General features: G+C 36.4%; 1 long non-coding RNA gene across 1 annotated transcript; it reads left to right on the top strand.

Moving 5' to 3' along the window:
• The first annotated feature begins 2,201 nt into the window (after positions 1-2,201).
• On the top strand, positions 2,202-5,350 carry LOC110939469. Its single transcript, XR_002592279.2, has 3 exons — positions 2,202-2,335; positions 2,884-2,940; positions 5,153-5,350. It is a non-coding gene; the product is annotated as an uncharacterized LOC110939469 (long non-coding RNA).
• Positions 5,351-13,995: the final 8,645 nt, after the last annotated feature.

Genomic DNA, 13,995 nt, shown 5'->3' with positions numbered 1-13,995 from the left:
GTGAAATCTTCCTGACATCTAAAAGTTGAATTACAAACTTAGTGACATACTTTTTATGTTTCAATATTTAATAACAAGCCATCAAGTTTTGAGTAGTTGTTATTCAGATATCATATACATAAATAACAATAAGTAAAATAGTTAGACATATTTATAAAAATACAAAACCATAACAAAATAGTTACTAAAGGGAAAGGATTGGACTATTTTCTATGACTCACTCTATTTGTGAGGGGATTTTTTTTTTACAACTTGTCCAGAATCGAATCACCAATCTCGAATTGGGACTCAAAAAAGTTGGAAAACACAAAACAATAATAAGTTTAGGCCGATGGGAAACCAACAATATGAATGTAGTGCCTTTGTGAGACATGAGAATACAATTAGATATTTATGTCTTATTTGTCTTCTTATTTGATTAATATATTTTAAACACATACCTTATTTTAATCACTTTACAAAACTATTATTTAATACACACGGGTTGTGACGGAACCGTTAAACCGAAAAAAATATACGTAAAAACGTTGAACCAAACATGCGCACAACAAAGCTAGAGGAGCTCATGATGATCGTTGATTTCACTGACCATCACCACTATTGACAACCGTCATTATTTTATCATGTTTGTAGTACCAAATGGTTTTGTGCTACTATATAGAGAAGAAAAATAAGAACATTGTAATACGTTAGATAAATAAGAAAATCATGAGGGTTATTTAAAAATAAAACCAAATTATAAGGTTTGTCTTGAATGTTATTACATGCTTGAGGGGGCCTTTTGTAAACAAAAACTAAATAGTAAAATTGTGACGTGACCCAATTTTGATAAATTAAGGATGGTTAATATTAATTAGGACTCTAAACGAACCGAACGTTCAGCGAATAATTCATGAATCGTTTGGCAGGAAGTTCGTTTACGTTTGTTCGATTAGCTTACCGAACGAACATGAACAAAAAATTTCATTCGATTAGCTTAGTGAACGAACACGAACAAAGGTCGATCTCGTTCGTTCGACTGCGTTCGTGAACATTTGGTAATATGTTCGTGAACGTTCGGTAATATGTTCGGTTACGTTTTTTATGTAACTCCGTTCGTGTTTGTATGATTATAGTAAAAACATAATAAATTATAAACCTTTTATCTAAAAATATTAAAAACTTGAAACGTTTTTTTTTCTAAGTTAGCTAAAATTTAGACATTCAAGACATCTTTTTAGGATAGTTATGTCTAAGTTAGTTAAACTTTGAATAATTATGTCTAAGTAATTTAGGATAATAATGTCTAAGTTAGTTAAACTTGCTTCATCATTTAGTGGCTATAGTAGACTTCATGTGTTTTAATTTATCATTTGATAGCTGTACTTAAGTACTTATGTCCAATGTTTAAGGTTAGCAATGTTTTTTTTTTATTTTCAAGTTAAATGTTCGTATATGTTTGTTTTTATTCGTTTGCGTTCGTTTGTGTTCGAGACTAGTGTTCACGAACAAGTGAATTTTCTTAACGAATGAACACGAACACAAACTTATGTTCGGTATGCGTTCACGAATAGTTCGCGAACATGTTAATTTCCTTAACGAACGAACACAAACATGACCTTGTTCGTGTTCGTTCGGTTCGATTACAGCCCTATGTCAAACATATAGCGAATTAAATTGATCCAAGGTCAAATGACATAATATTAGTTATATATAATGTATATATATATATATATATATAAATAAATAATAAACATTATAGTTAAATGTTGTTTTAGTCTTTGTGATTTAGATCATTTTTCCAGTTTAGTCCAAAGGTTTCATTTTTCGTCTGTGAGTTCAAAAAGGTTTCATCGTTGTCATTTTAGTTCATTGGGTTAACTTCATCCATTATTTCTGTTAACAAGAAAGACAATTCGATCATTTAATAGTGTAACACCTCAAAATTTTAGAAGTCATGATATGATATTTTAATCTTGATGTGTTTAAAAAAAGAATAATGCAAATGTAATTTTTTTTTTGTTAAATGAAAGCTAAATTATGAGCTAGTAAATAAGTAAAAATGACTAACCAAGTTAGTCATAGCAAGAGTGACTCTTGTGTAGAGGGAATGAAAGTTGTGCTTAAATAAATAACAAATGAAAACTATAAGGGGTGAAAGTGAATAATTGAATGAAAGTTAAAAACAAAAAAAAAGTGCAGTGTGTGTATGTGTGTATATCGTACGAGAGAGAGATAGAAGGAGAAAAATGTTCACCTTCAACAACAACAAAAATTCAGCAATCAAAGATGTTATAGGGCTGAAATCGAATGCATGAATTAGGGTTCTTGTTCATCTAAGTGTTCTAAACATAAGGTAAGTTGAACTTTACGATTTGATGATCTTTCATGAAGAGGGTTGTAATCAATCCATCAAATTATATGAAATTAAGCATGAATGTTGGTTAGAATCATCATGTAGAAGATGAATTATGCTTGATTATGACCATTTTGATGATTTGAAGTAAAACCCATTTGTAATAGTAGGATGATGTAGTATGATAATCTTGAGTAATGTTAGTTGTAATATGATATGTGAAATTGAATTATGCTTATTGATGTTAGATAAACCTGAGAATTTGAAGAAGTTATGTGTTAATGATGATTGCCATGATTTGGAAAAGACTTGGTAGGAATATGCTTATAATGCTTGTACATTATGCTTGTTAAGTTGTACGCACACTAGGTGCTTGATGAAATGCCTTGGGCTAAATTTGATAAGTTTAATTTATACATCTATTGTCAATATGTAATGATAATCAAAGAGAATGTGATTATGTTAAGTTGTTGTTATGATGGTTCAAAGGGGTAAAAATGTGAAATGAAAGTTTATGTAAATTCTAAACGGTATGATGCCATGTTTAGGAACAAGAAAGGAAGAAAGTTCAAGTCGATCACAAGCAAAGGAAAAGCAAGGCCAAGGTAAATTCTTATGAACTTCGCTTTGTTAGAATCTAGAATTTTTTCTTATGTTCTTATAATGTAAATTGATTGAAGTCCATGTTGAGATTTATGGTTAATGTCATAACGAGGAAATTGGTGAAGTATTGGGTTAAATGGAAGGTATATTCGATGACCCATATGAACATGTTGAATGTATGAAAAGTAAATTATGTTAATGATGTAAGGACCCGTAGTTAAACGGGTCAAATAAGATGGAAACACAAGGCGAATGTAATGGCTGATGTGCGTGAAGTGTAATATGTTTTAGGTATATATTTTAAGCCCTTTTACACTTTTTTAGCCAAGTTTTAAATTTATAAAACACGATATTTACTAACACTAAACACACATATGGGCAAGTGCACCCATCGTGGACGTAGTGTAGTGTTGGTAAGATACCGAGGTCGTCCAAGGACACAAGAGCTTTTAGTACCGGTTTATCCTCAACGTCTAATCAAATCAAAATGTTAGAAAAAGATTTTTAAACTAGAAAAATAAAACTAACTAAAATACTAAAAATAAAATAAAAAATAAAAACAGATAGACAAGATGAATCACTTGGATCCGACTCGTGTGTAGTGTAACCTTTGATTTTTTTCTCACTTTTGCACTTGTTTAAGATATTATCTTAGTTATTGTAGTAGGCCCCTCTTTTGAAGGCGACGTTACCCTCAACCTAGTAGTTTGAGTCAGCAAGGATACAATCCTAAAGGTCGGATTATTGAAAGATAATTAATTAAGTTATTAATGCATAATGTGGTAGGCCCCTCTTTTGAAGGCGACGTTACCCTCAGCTAAGTAGTCTGAGTCAGCAGGGATACAGTCCTAAGTAGCTGGGTTAAGGTTTTAATAGTAGTTTAACTTATGAGGGGATCAAAGAGTTTGGACCCCCGCCATCCAATACCGGTTGGTATTGAAGGAGGTCCTACTAAATTTGACCCAGGTCCTTTGCAGGATCTATACACTGAACAATGGCAAGACTCTTACCAAACCGTTCCCTTAACCCCCGACCAGGTAGCCAACATACCTCCATATAGACCGTGGAGATATGAATGGTGAAAATCTTCTATTTTATATAGACAGTAAAATAATGCCAAGACACCACAGACAAACGATAAGAAAGAATCACCTTCAACATAAGAAACTAGTAATTAAAGTCATTAATACAAAACCAATTAAAAAGTGCAAAAGATTAAAAATAAAAAGTATTATACTAAACACTTGTCTTCACCAAGTGATGTAAGAGACTTAGGCAAACATGGCCTTTGATTGTCAAGAACTCTTACGATCAATCTTGGATCCCGAGACGACTCACACACTCTATGATGGACAATGGATGATGGTGGTGGATGATGGTGTTGTGATGGTGGTGGGTGGTGGATGAAGTGTGAGAGAGGTGGTGTGCCAAGGGATGAGTAGCAAGAGCTCCAAGCACTCCTATTTATAGGCTGAACAGCAGCTCGGGCACGGCCCCGTGTCCAACTTTGTCTCTCACTTCATTAATTGTAATTCACAATTACAATAAATGCGCCTGCAGGAAGTTTGACCACGCCCCCGTGTCCGCTGGCCACGGCCCCGTGGTGGGCAATAGAAGCTTCTATGAGTTTGTCTTTTCTGCTGACACTTGGGCACGACCCCGTGCTCACTGAGCACGGGGTGTGTTCAGCCTTCTGCCTTCTTGTTTTTGCTTGGGAAGATGCTGTCGGGGGATCGGGCATGCCACGTTTGTTCCTTTTCTTGTATTTATGTTAGATTTAGCTGTCTTTTTGCTTCTTTTGTTCATTTGAGCTCATTTAATCCTGAAAATACAAAAGGAAGACAAAAGCATACTTTTTCCAACATTAGTACTAAAAAAGGGTTAGTTTTATGCCACATTTGATGTAATTTATATGTTGCATTTTGTGCACATCAGTGGCTATGTGTTGAATTTTAAAAAGTCAAACTAGCAAAGTATGTAAAAGATGGATGTGAGTCTAAGCAAATGACTTGTATAAGCAGGTCGGTCGAAACGTTAAGTATTCATGATGATAGAGATGAAAATGTGCAATATCCATTTAATTGGAGTTGTTATTTGTGAAGGATGAATGAGAGGGTAATTTGACTTGGTAACGGGTCGAATAAAGAAGTAAGAAAAGGTTCATTAGTAATGTAATTTAATGAACTAACATGTAAGTTGTTGTTATGAATGTAGGTAAATCGCATGCTTGAACTCGACGACTTGGAACGAACACTCTACAAGGCCTATACACGCTTCCGAATGCAAGATTTGTCAAACGGGTCGAAACTTAATGTTAACTTTTGAAACTTTGTAAATTTAGCTTTTATGGTATTTTGTTAGTATGGCAAATTGATGTAAGTTAGTTGTGAAGTTTATGACTATCGAACCGTTGGATGAATGTTTTAAAAATTTTAATTTCGGTTCGATTTTTGGTAAGGGTATTTTTGTAAAAATACCAATGTTACTAAAGAACGTCATCATGTTGTGTCGTTTTGATTGTTGACAAAGATGGGCGTTTCAAGTTGGTATCAGAGCCTAGGTTTGAGAGATTCGAGCATGTTGGAGTGCTCGGACTCAAACCGAAAGCTCACAAGAAAGGGTGTGTTCGCTCCAAGACGCAAGAAGAGGTAAACTTTTAAGAATTTCTTATTAATTTATTATATGAATGGATAAGATCAAGAGGGCTACAATAGAAAAAAATCAAAAAGCTGTGTTGGGCGCTACCTTAGCTTACGGTAGCTACCGTAAGCTACGGTATGAGCTACGGTATGTACTGTTGGTTAATTGTTCACCGTAAGACAGATGAAAGTCACCGTAGCCCTTTAAAGGTCACCGTAGCCCTTTAAAGGCCCAATTACAAAAAAAATTACCGTAAGCTACGGTAGAGTAACCGTAGCTTACGGTGGACTTCAGACAGCAATGAAATTTCTAATTTAGACCCCTAAATCTTAATAATTTCTATTAAACCCCAAATGTAGCATAGTATTTATTGAGAATGCATGAATTTAAAGATGTCATGTGTTTAAAGAAGGACCGTGGCGAACGACGGGTCTAGCAAATGCTTAAAAAACTTGAAATTTTCAATCAAGGCCAGTCCGATACCCCGTTAAACTTTCGAAAACTCCCCGTAGGTTAGTTAAGATCATTTAGAAGTTGTCTGAGTCGTGTCAAAGTGCTTGGTAATGAGGATGTGTATGAAAATGATGGATACGAATGGAGTTAGTACCAGTTTATTAACCTTATAACGAAAAGTATGCAGTGTGGTCATGAAGTGGCCGTTAACACCAAGAATGATGAAAAGTATGCAGCGTGGTCATGAAGTGGCCGCTAACACCGAGAATGATGAAAAGTATGTGGTGTGGTCATGAAATGGCCGTTAACACCAAGAACGGATGGAATGAAAGTATATTAGTAATGAGTAAGAGAATGAAAGTCATTAAAATATGTTAAGCTTATTAACATATTACTTAAAATATGTTGTAGAATATTTCCTAAGGCCAATCCAATAGCTCCGTCAAGCTTCTGAAAAAGTAACCTTTGAAAATTAAGGTCCTCTAAATGTTAACCGGGTCATATCGAAATGTTTCAAAGTAAGAACGTATATGATTGGAAAGTTATGAATGAATTTCTAGTTGGGTTCATCAACCCTATGATGAGAAGTATGTGGTGGGGTCATAAAGGACCGTTAACACCTACTATGAAAGAAAAAAAAATTTAAAAATGATAGAATGAAGTGAACATGATCAAAGAATGAAATTTAGTAGTGATCTCGAATGTTATAGTAGATGGCTGATGAGACAGAAGTAATTGTTAACGAAATACGTTTCGAGTAACGGATGGTGCGAGAAAGTAAGTAAGAAGGATGAGGGATTCTATTTCCCTATGAACAAAAGGCATGCATGATACGGCCTATCATGACCAATGTTGATGATGATGTGTAAGTGAAATGAAAGTTGTTGAAATATGAGTTTGAATGCATGAATGTAAATTTTTTTTTTTAATGTAGATGACGGATGGAGGGAATACAAAGGATTACAAATGGCACGGTAAAAAGGAATCAAAATGAGTATGTTTACACCTAGAATGTAGTGAAATGTTTAAATGATGTGTATGATCAAGCTTAGAAAGTATTGAACATTAGAGAACGATAGAGTTTTGAGTGTAGTATGGACCTAAGGATGAAAATCTTGTCAAATGAAAAGTAAATGTTAGTAAAATGAAAATTTTAAAGGAAGATATTTATGTGAAAACATGACACATGAAATAGAATGTAGAATATAGCGTTGGTAAGCAACACTTGAAGTTGAATATAGAAGGTACCTACGAGATGTGTTACATGAGACGGGATGGAAGATGATGTGATGAAAGAAAGAAATGTGGAAATGAACGGGTTGAACCCGTAGATGAGGGTGAATCAGCATATAAGGAAGAAAGGTACAGAAGAAGATGTTCTAACCCATAAGCAAAAACGGGTCAAACAAACTCGAATGAAATGCCTGAATGAACAGCCAGAACGGAAGGATTGTATCGGGGTGGTAAGCATGGATAGAACCTTAAAAGGGTTATAGACGGATAAAAGTTAGAGTCTTTAGGTGGGAAGGAATGTATGAAAGCAAATGAGGAGATGCTTTTCTCCACTTAACTAAAGATTAGTATAAACATAATAGGTAAGTGGCACAGGTAGCCTGGTCGGTCAAGCATGATGTTGGACTAAAGGAATGTATATACATATATATATATAGGTGTTGTATATGTGAATGTACATGGAAATAGGTTGTAGCTGGTTATGGGAATATGAATACGGATATGTTGATAGTTAACCGTGGTAGACCCAAACGGGATATACGAGTAAGAGTAAAACATATGACAAATGTGGTATCATGTGATAGTGTAAGTAAATATATATACATAGAGGATGTTGAGGTAATAAAAGATTTATGATGGAAGAATTATGCACTGAATGCATTACGTATTAAGCATGCAGTGATCAACCTCATGAGGATTAGAATGAATAATGGGCTAACAACCTAGATGGATGATTTAAGCACGATAGGAATCCTGTAAGAAATGGTAAAATGATAGTAAGTATATTTGGAATTGAAAGTTTAAATGATATGAACTAATTTCAAGAATGATGGAAGTGGCCCAACGTGCAAAGATAATTACATGTTGGAATTATTAATAAAGGATATAAAAGAAATGGGATGGCAAGAACAACGTTTGCATAATGTAACACCTCGAAAATTCATGTCCAATAATGTATTGACACGTGTCGTAAGCTTTGAAAGTGTGAAAGAATACTTTAGAAGGGCTAAAGTTGACAAACAAGGAAACTATGTGAATATAAGGGTCCAAAGTGTCAACAATGGATAAATACACTGAAAAATAGCCCTACAAGATGTTTATACCTTCAAACGAATAAATCATGGATCATACGGAGCTAAATATGAAAGAAAGTGAGAGATTACAAAGTACAGGGGTTAAATGTGTCAACATGTTTAAAGTATACCTCTGAGTGACCTTTAGCAAACCCGAAGCTTTGTATTATGCTCACTAGAATGTGTGATAAAAATTTCATAAAGTTTCGTTAACGTATGAGAAAGTTATGATGAAATTCGTATACGATGGGTTAAAAGCATCAACGTTGGAATTCATGACTTTTCGGGTGATCACAAGTTAACCAAGGACTTAACAAAGGTTGGTTAAGTCTTGAGGGCCTTAAAATCAAGTTAAAAGGCTGAAAATGCAAATTTGGAGCTCAAAACCACGTTTAAAAGGACCAGGGACAAAAAGTGCAAACATTGAAACTTGTTTGGCAGGTTCAGAAGGCCCAGGCGGCCCGCGTAAGAATGCCCTATGGGCTTACGCGGCCCGCGAGAGCAGTACAACGACAGAAAATCCTGGCAGCTGCCAGTACAGGTCTGTAACCGACTTAAAACGATTGTTTTACATACCAGGGGCTGCCCCAATGGTATTTCATGCATAGGGGGCACTTGTAAGAATCTCATATCACCTGTAGACTACCTTGGCATGATCCTAGATGATCAAGATGCATATATAAGGAACTTGAGGTTGTAACAACTTTGCTCATTCATTTTCAAGTTCACAAGACTCACCTCTGGAGCTCTCTGGTCAGCAACAAGGATTCATTAGGCTCCCTAGTCGTAATTAGGACTCTTGTAAGCATTCTTAACCCTTCCTAATTCAGTTTAGCCTAGTTAATTAGCTAAAAGTCAAACCGTCGTAATTAAGATTTGACTTTGATATTACTCATAATTTACTCAGTCAAATCTCGAATTAAAAATACCTATAAGTAGGTAATTATGTGGGTAATAAACCCTTAAAAGGGTATTCTCAGATTCCCACTCTAACCATGTCAATTGACGGGTCAAAGCTTACTTTTAAAAGTCAATAGAACGCGTATTTTCAAATTAACACATAATTAGCAATGTAGCATCCATGCAACCTGTTTTATCATTAATATAACTTGGTAAATAATGTAAGAACATGTCTAAACATGTTCACCCGTCAATTTTCAGTTTAGGCTCGGTTTGGAGCCGAAAGTCGCATAGTTTGACTTATGCTTTGACTATCAGTTCTGAACCGTTTAAGCCAAGTTTAGGATTGCCTTAGAGCTAATTTTGGACCTATTTTCATGTTAGTATAACCCTCTGAGGTTATACAACTTGGTTCATTAGACATTAGACACCTAATTCTTATGCATGTTTCCGTTAATCGCTTATATGTTGACCATTATGCCCATATGACCTTAAAATGTGATTTTTGAAAATGTAAAAGGGTAGACACCTTAGTTACTGATTTATTAGCTTGCACCTAAAATTTGACATCAGTTTGAAGTCTAGATTAAGAGTTATGCTCATTAGCGTAATTAGAAGCATTCTTAGTAATTAATTAGCGTAATTAGCATATAGCCCATCTAAACCCAATTTTTTATATCCAACTTTTTACCCACTGATATAAAATAATATTTTGGGATTTTTGGATATTTTTATTTATTTTTAGGCTGAGCATAACTTAGAATTTTAAGCTTATTTCGGTTGTTGTCGGTTTTGCCCTTTTGGGCTATAAAATGAGTTTTATAAACCCTTTTGACCTCAAACCTTTTTCTACTGATTTTTTATGATAAATAAATTATTTTGAGCCTTCTGGAATATTAAAAATATCAGCTTTTCTTTGAAAACCTGGAAATGGCTCCAAATCGCCTTTTTAGGCATTTTTACATCATAGCATGTATCAAAACTAGTTTATATATATAAGGTTTAATACCTACTGATTTATTTAGTAAAATTTTATATTATAACAGGAAACAAAAGTTTTAAACTCAGATTTCAAGTCTTGACCTTTAGGCTTATGTGAAATTACCAAAATGCCCCTGCGGTGCATAGTATGGTTATAATTAATAAATATCACATAGATATGATACTCTACTATTATAACATATCAAATTAAGTATATTTACTGATTTAATCAGACCTGTAACTCAGATTACAAATTAAACTCTTTTATACCCTTTAAAATGACCAAAATGCCCTTATGAGGCATGGTTTGTGTTTAAAATCATTTTGGGCATACTAGATGATATCTTATTGATGTCACAACATATTTAAGGCATATTAACTTAGGAAACATGTATATGATTCATATGGTTACTCGTTATGCACTTTCGCGTTCGGACCGGCTTATGTAACTAGTTTACATATAATTAGCCGAAGCGGGTCAAACCATATCATTTTTGTCTCAAAATCCAGAATGTGTTTAAGTTACCCATATTAAACAAGCATGCAAGCTTGTCGGGTCAAAACCACATTCTAAACCGGTCTTCGCCTTTCATGCGATTGAACCGCATTCCTTCTTTAAAACTAACCGGTCTAAGCTTAGGCTAAATTAAAGACCCGTTAGGATTCTAATAGGTTATTATAAACCTTCGTTCCAGAATAGGAGATCCAGTAAAAGATGTTTGCACTTGCTTATTGTGACTATACTTGCTCAGGTAAATACTTTTAACTTATTTTCCCTGTACGGGCTTGGGGTACGGTATATGCAAATACCGCTTGGTCGGGCATTGAATCTTTGATCATATGAAGGTTAAACTCATTGAGATGACCCGTTTAAATTGTTTTGTTTGCTTAAAGCCTTTGGGGGGTTAATGACCATATCCCGGATATCCTTGGCATCATTTTACGAAATGGCCACGACCTAAGCATACGGGTGTAGGCGTACACCAGTTGTGCATAATTAAATATTAAGGTATAACTGCCGGTTTGGGTTGAACCGTTGCGGGATTATATTAAGTGGCGTGTCTATTGATCCTTAACCCGGTGTAGACCCGGGCTACTGGACGCATAAGAAACATGTAAATCTTTTACAAGTTTATATTCAAATTATTATCCCAAGTTATAAAAATCTTTTGTGCCATGTGCATTCAAATCAATTTTCAAACCTTTTCAAAAAGAGTCAGTTAAATTGTATTTACCTGTGCAAACTGACGTATTTTCCCAAAAAGATTAAGTGCAGGTACTACGCGTAATAGGCTGGCCTCTCCTAGCATCAACTAGAAGTCTCGCAAGCTCAGATGTCAAAATCTGTTGAACAATATTTCCTCTTTATTTTGATCCGCCTGTGGATCTATTTCAACTATATAGTGATACTTGAATATTACAATTTTACTTGGTTGAAATAAATCTATCTTTTTGCTTCCGCTGCGCATTTATAATTTGTGTTGTTTGACTATGATGATATCAACTACGTCACGATACTCCCCACCAGGCCCACCGGTGACACGTGGAAAATAGGGGTGTTACAGGTTGGTATCAAAGCCAACACTGAGTGAATTAAACACTAGCCTTTTGTGTTTAATCTCAGTGCACAAATTGCACATTCCTCAATTTTCGAGTCTAGACAAAGAACATAGGACAAACTCTGTTTTTGTTTTAATTGTCTTTCATTTTATATATTTTGGTTGTTATCTTTAATTATGTTTGCAGGTTGAAGAATGCCGCCAAGGTTTTGGAGAGGAAGAGGCAAGGGCCCAGTATCGGGCAATGACCATGAAGCCGGGCCTTCACACCGGCGTACACCTTCGATCACAATGAGCACAAGCCCTCAGGAACCATGGAGGGTTTTCGTTGAACCCGGGAGGCGATCAGTCTCCCTGAGTTCCTCACCTTCTTATCTAAACTCTTTTGGGCCCCAGTCCGAAAACGAGCCCAACAACCATCCGCCTTCTTTCATACTATTGCAGTGGTCGAGCTCGCACCATTCCTTTGGCGACCCTACCCCTGCTTTCTAGAGCCGGTTCAACCCGACTAACTTCATCCAAGAACCCGTGGGTATTAACCCACTAGGACCTGAGGATCATTTCTCTGGAGATCACGCCATGGACATGGATGAAGATACGGATCCCATGGAGCCTACAACCGGGACCCCGAACCACCCCATCGAAATCTCCGATGGATCATCGTTTCATGGATCACCATACCGTGGCTCTGACTGCTACCAGGCGAGGTTCGCCCAATACGAGTGGTACTTTACCCCATCCGAACACTCGTCCCCGTATCAGCAGCAGCAGCAGCAACAACAGGATCCTTCCAAGGGCCCCCGATTTGTGGCAGTCACCCCGCCACCACCACCAGTGGAACAGCAACCGCCTGTGGAGCCACCGAGGTGGAGAAGGTCAAACGCGCGGATGTCCGTGCAAGGAGGAGTCCGCATCAGCACTCCTCAGCCCTCGAGTGGCAGCCACTATCCGCCACTCCAAGAAGAAGAACCGCAGATGGGAGGGCCATCAAACCCCGTCCCAGAGATCAACTCTGCGCCTATAGCGCCACCGTTGGGTTTTGACAACCCAATCCCTGCCTACGCAGGTTCAGCGGCGTATAACCCTTTTGAGCAGCAGGCTCATACCCATTACGACTATGCTAATGTGGACCCATACCAGGAGGCATGGGACTACAATGCTCGTCACCCAGAGGGACCCTATGGTGGTCTTTGGACCACTAGTATCAGCCGCCACCTCCTCAACCTCTGTATCAGCCGCCGCAGCCGCAACTGATTCCGCCGGAACGCCAACAAGAGGTCCTTGAAAGATTGGACCAAGTTGAACGGGAGGTTCAGAGAGACCGCAGGGAACGTCAAGGCTTCTTCAACGGTTTAGCAGGCCTGATAAAAGGGAAGTCCAAGAAAAGGGATTATTGAAGACCCTTAGTTTTATTTAGTTGTAATCAGTCCCTGCGTGGACTTTTGTTTCTGTACTCAGCCCCTGCGTGGGCTTGTCTTTTTGTACTCTGCCTCTGCGTGGACATGTCTTTTGTTAACCCCTGCATGGGTTTGTTGTTTGTTTCGCCCCTGCGCGGGCATGTTATTTTGTAGAAGTCCCGTTTAGGGCAAAAGATGTACTTGTTGAATTTATTAATGAGATGTTTAATTTAATTTTTCATTTTTGTTTGTTATTTATTATGTGCATGAAACATAAAATAAATGAAAATAATTTAAAGATCTACCATTATATTAAAATGGTAAAAATCTAAAAAGGACAAGACCTAGCCAGGTCTTATCATAAAGCAGGGCCAAGATGGTAGTTCCATAATTAGATTCAGATCCATATTAACATCTCAATTTAGGACTATTCTGCGTTAAATATTAAAAGAATCTTAGAGGTAAAACCTAGCCTATATGTTGTTGCAGACATGGCCAAGATGGTAGAACCCACACAAAAGATTTCAATTCTTGTTAACATCTGAAAGAATGTTAACTCTTATGACAAACTGTGATACGATAAAAATCACATAGGTCATCTCTTAATTGGGTTATTTAAAATTTCTTTAATTATATAAACATCCTTTAAGGATGAAGTGCCTGCGGGCTATAACTAATGTCCTTTTGGACTAAGGACAGTAGTAGTTTATAACTCCCTGTCTAGAATAAGGCAATAAATTTTGATAAAAGCCTTAATACCTTGACTCCGTAAAAGTCTTGGATTATATATTAAAATTTGTCTATATGACTATGCCTCTATG

This window comes from Helianthus annuus, chromosome 13 (genome assembly GCF_002127325.2).
Source record: "Helianthus annuus cultivar XRQ/B chromosome 13, HanXRQr2.0-SUNRISE, whole genome shotgun sequence".
In the NCBI taxonomy this organism is placed as follows: domain Eukaryota; kingdom Viridiplantae; phylum Streptophyta; class Magnoliopsida; order Asterales; family Asteraceae; genus Helianthus; species Helianthus annuus.
Note: the sequence above shows the minus strand (reverse complement) of the source record. Positions and strands in the feature narration are given on the sequence as shown.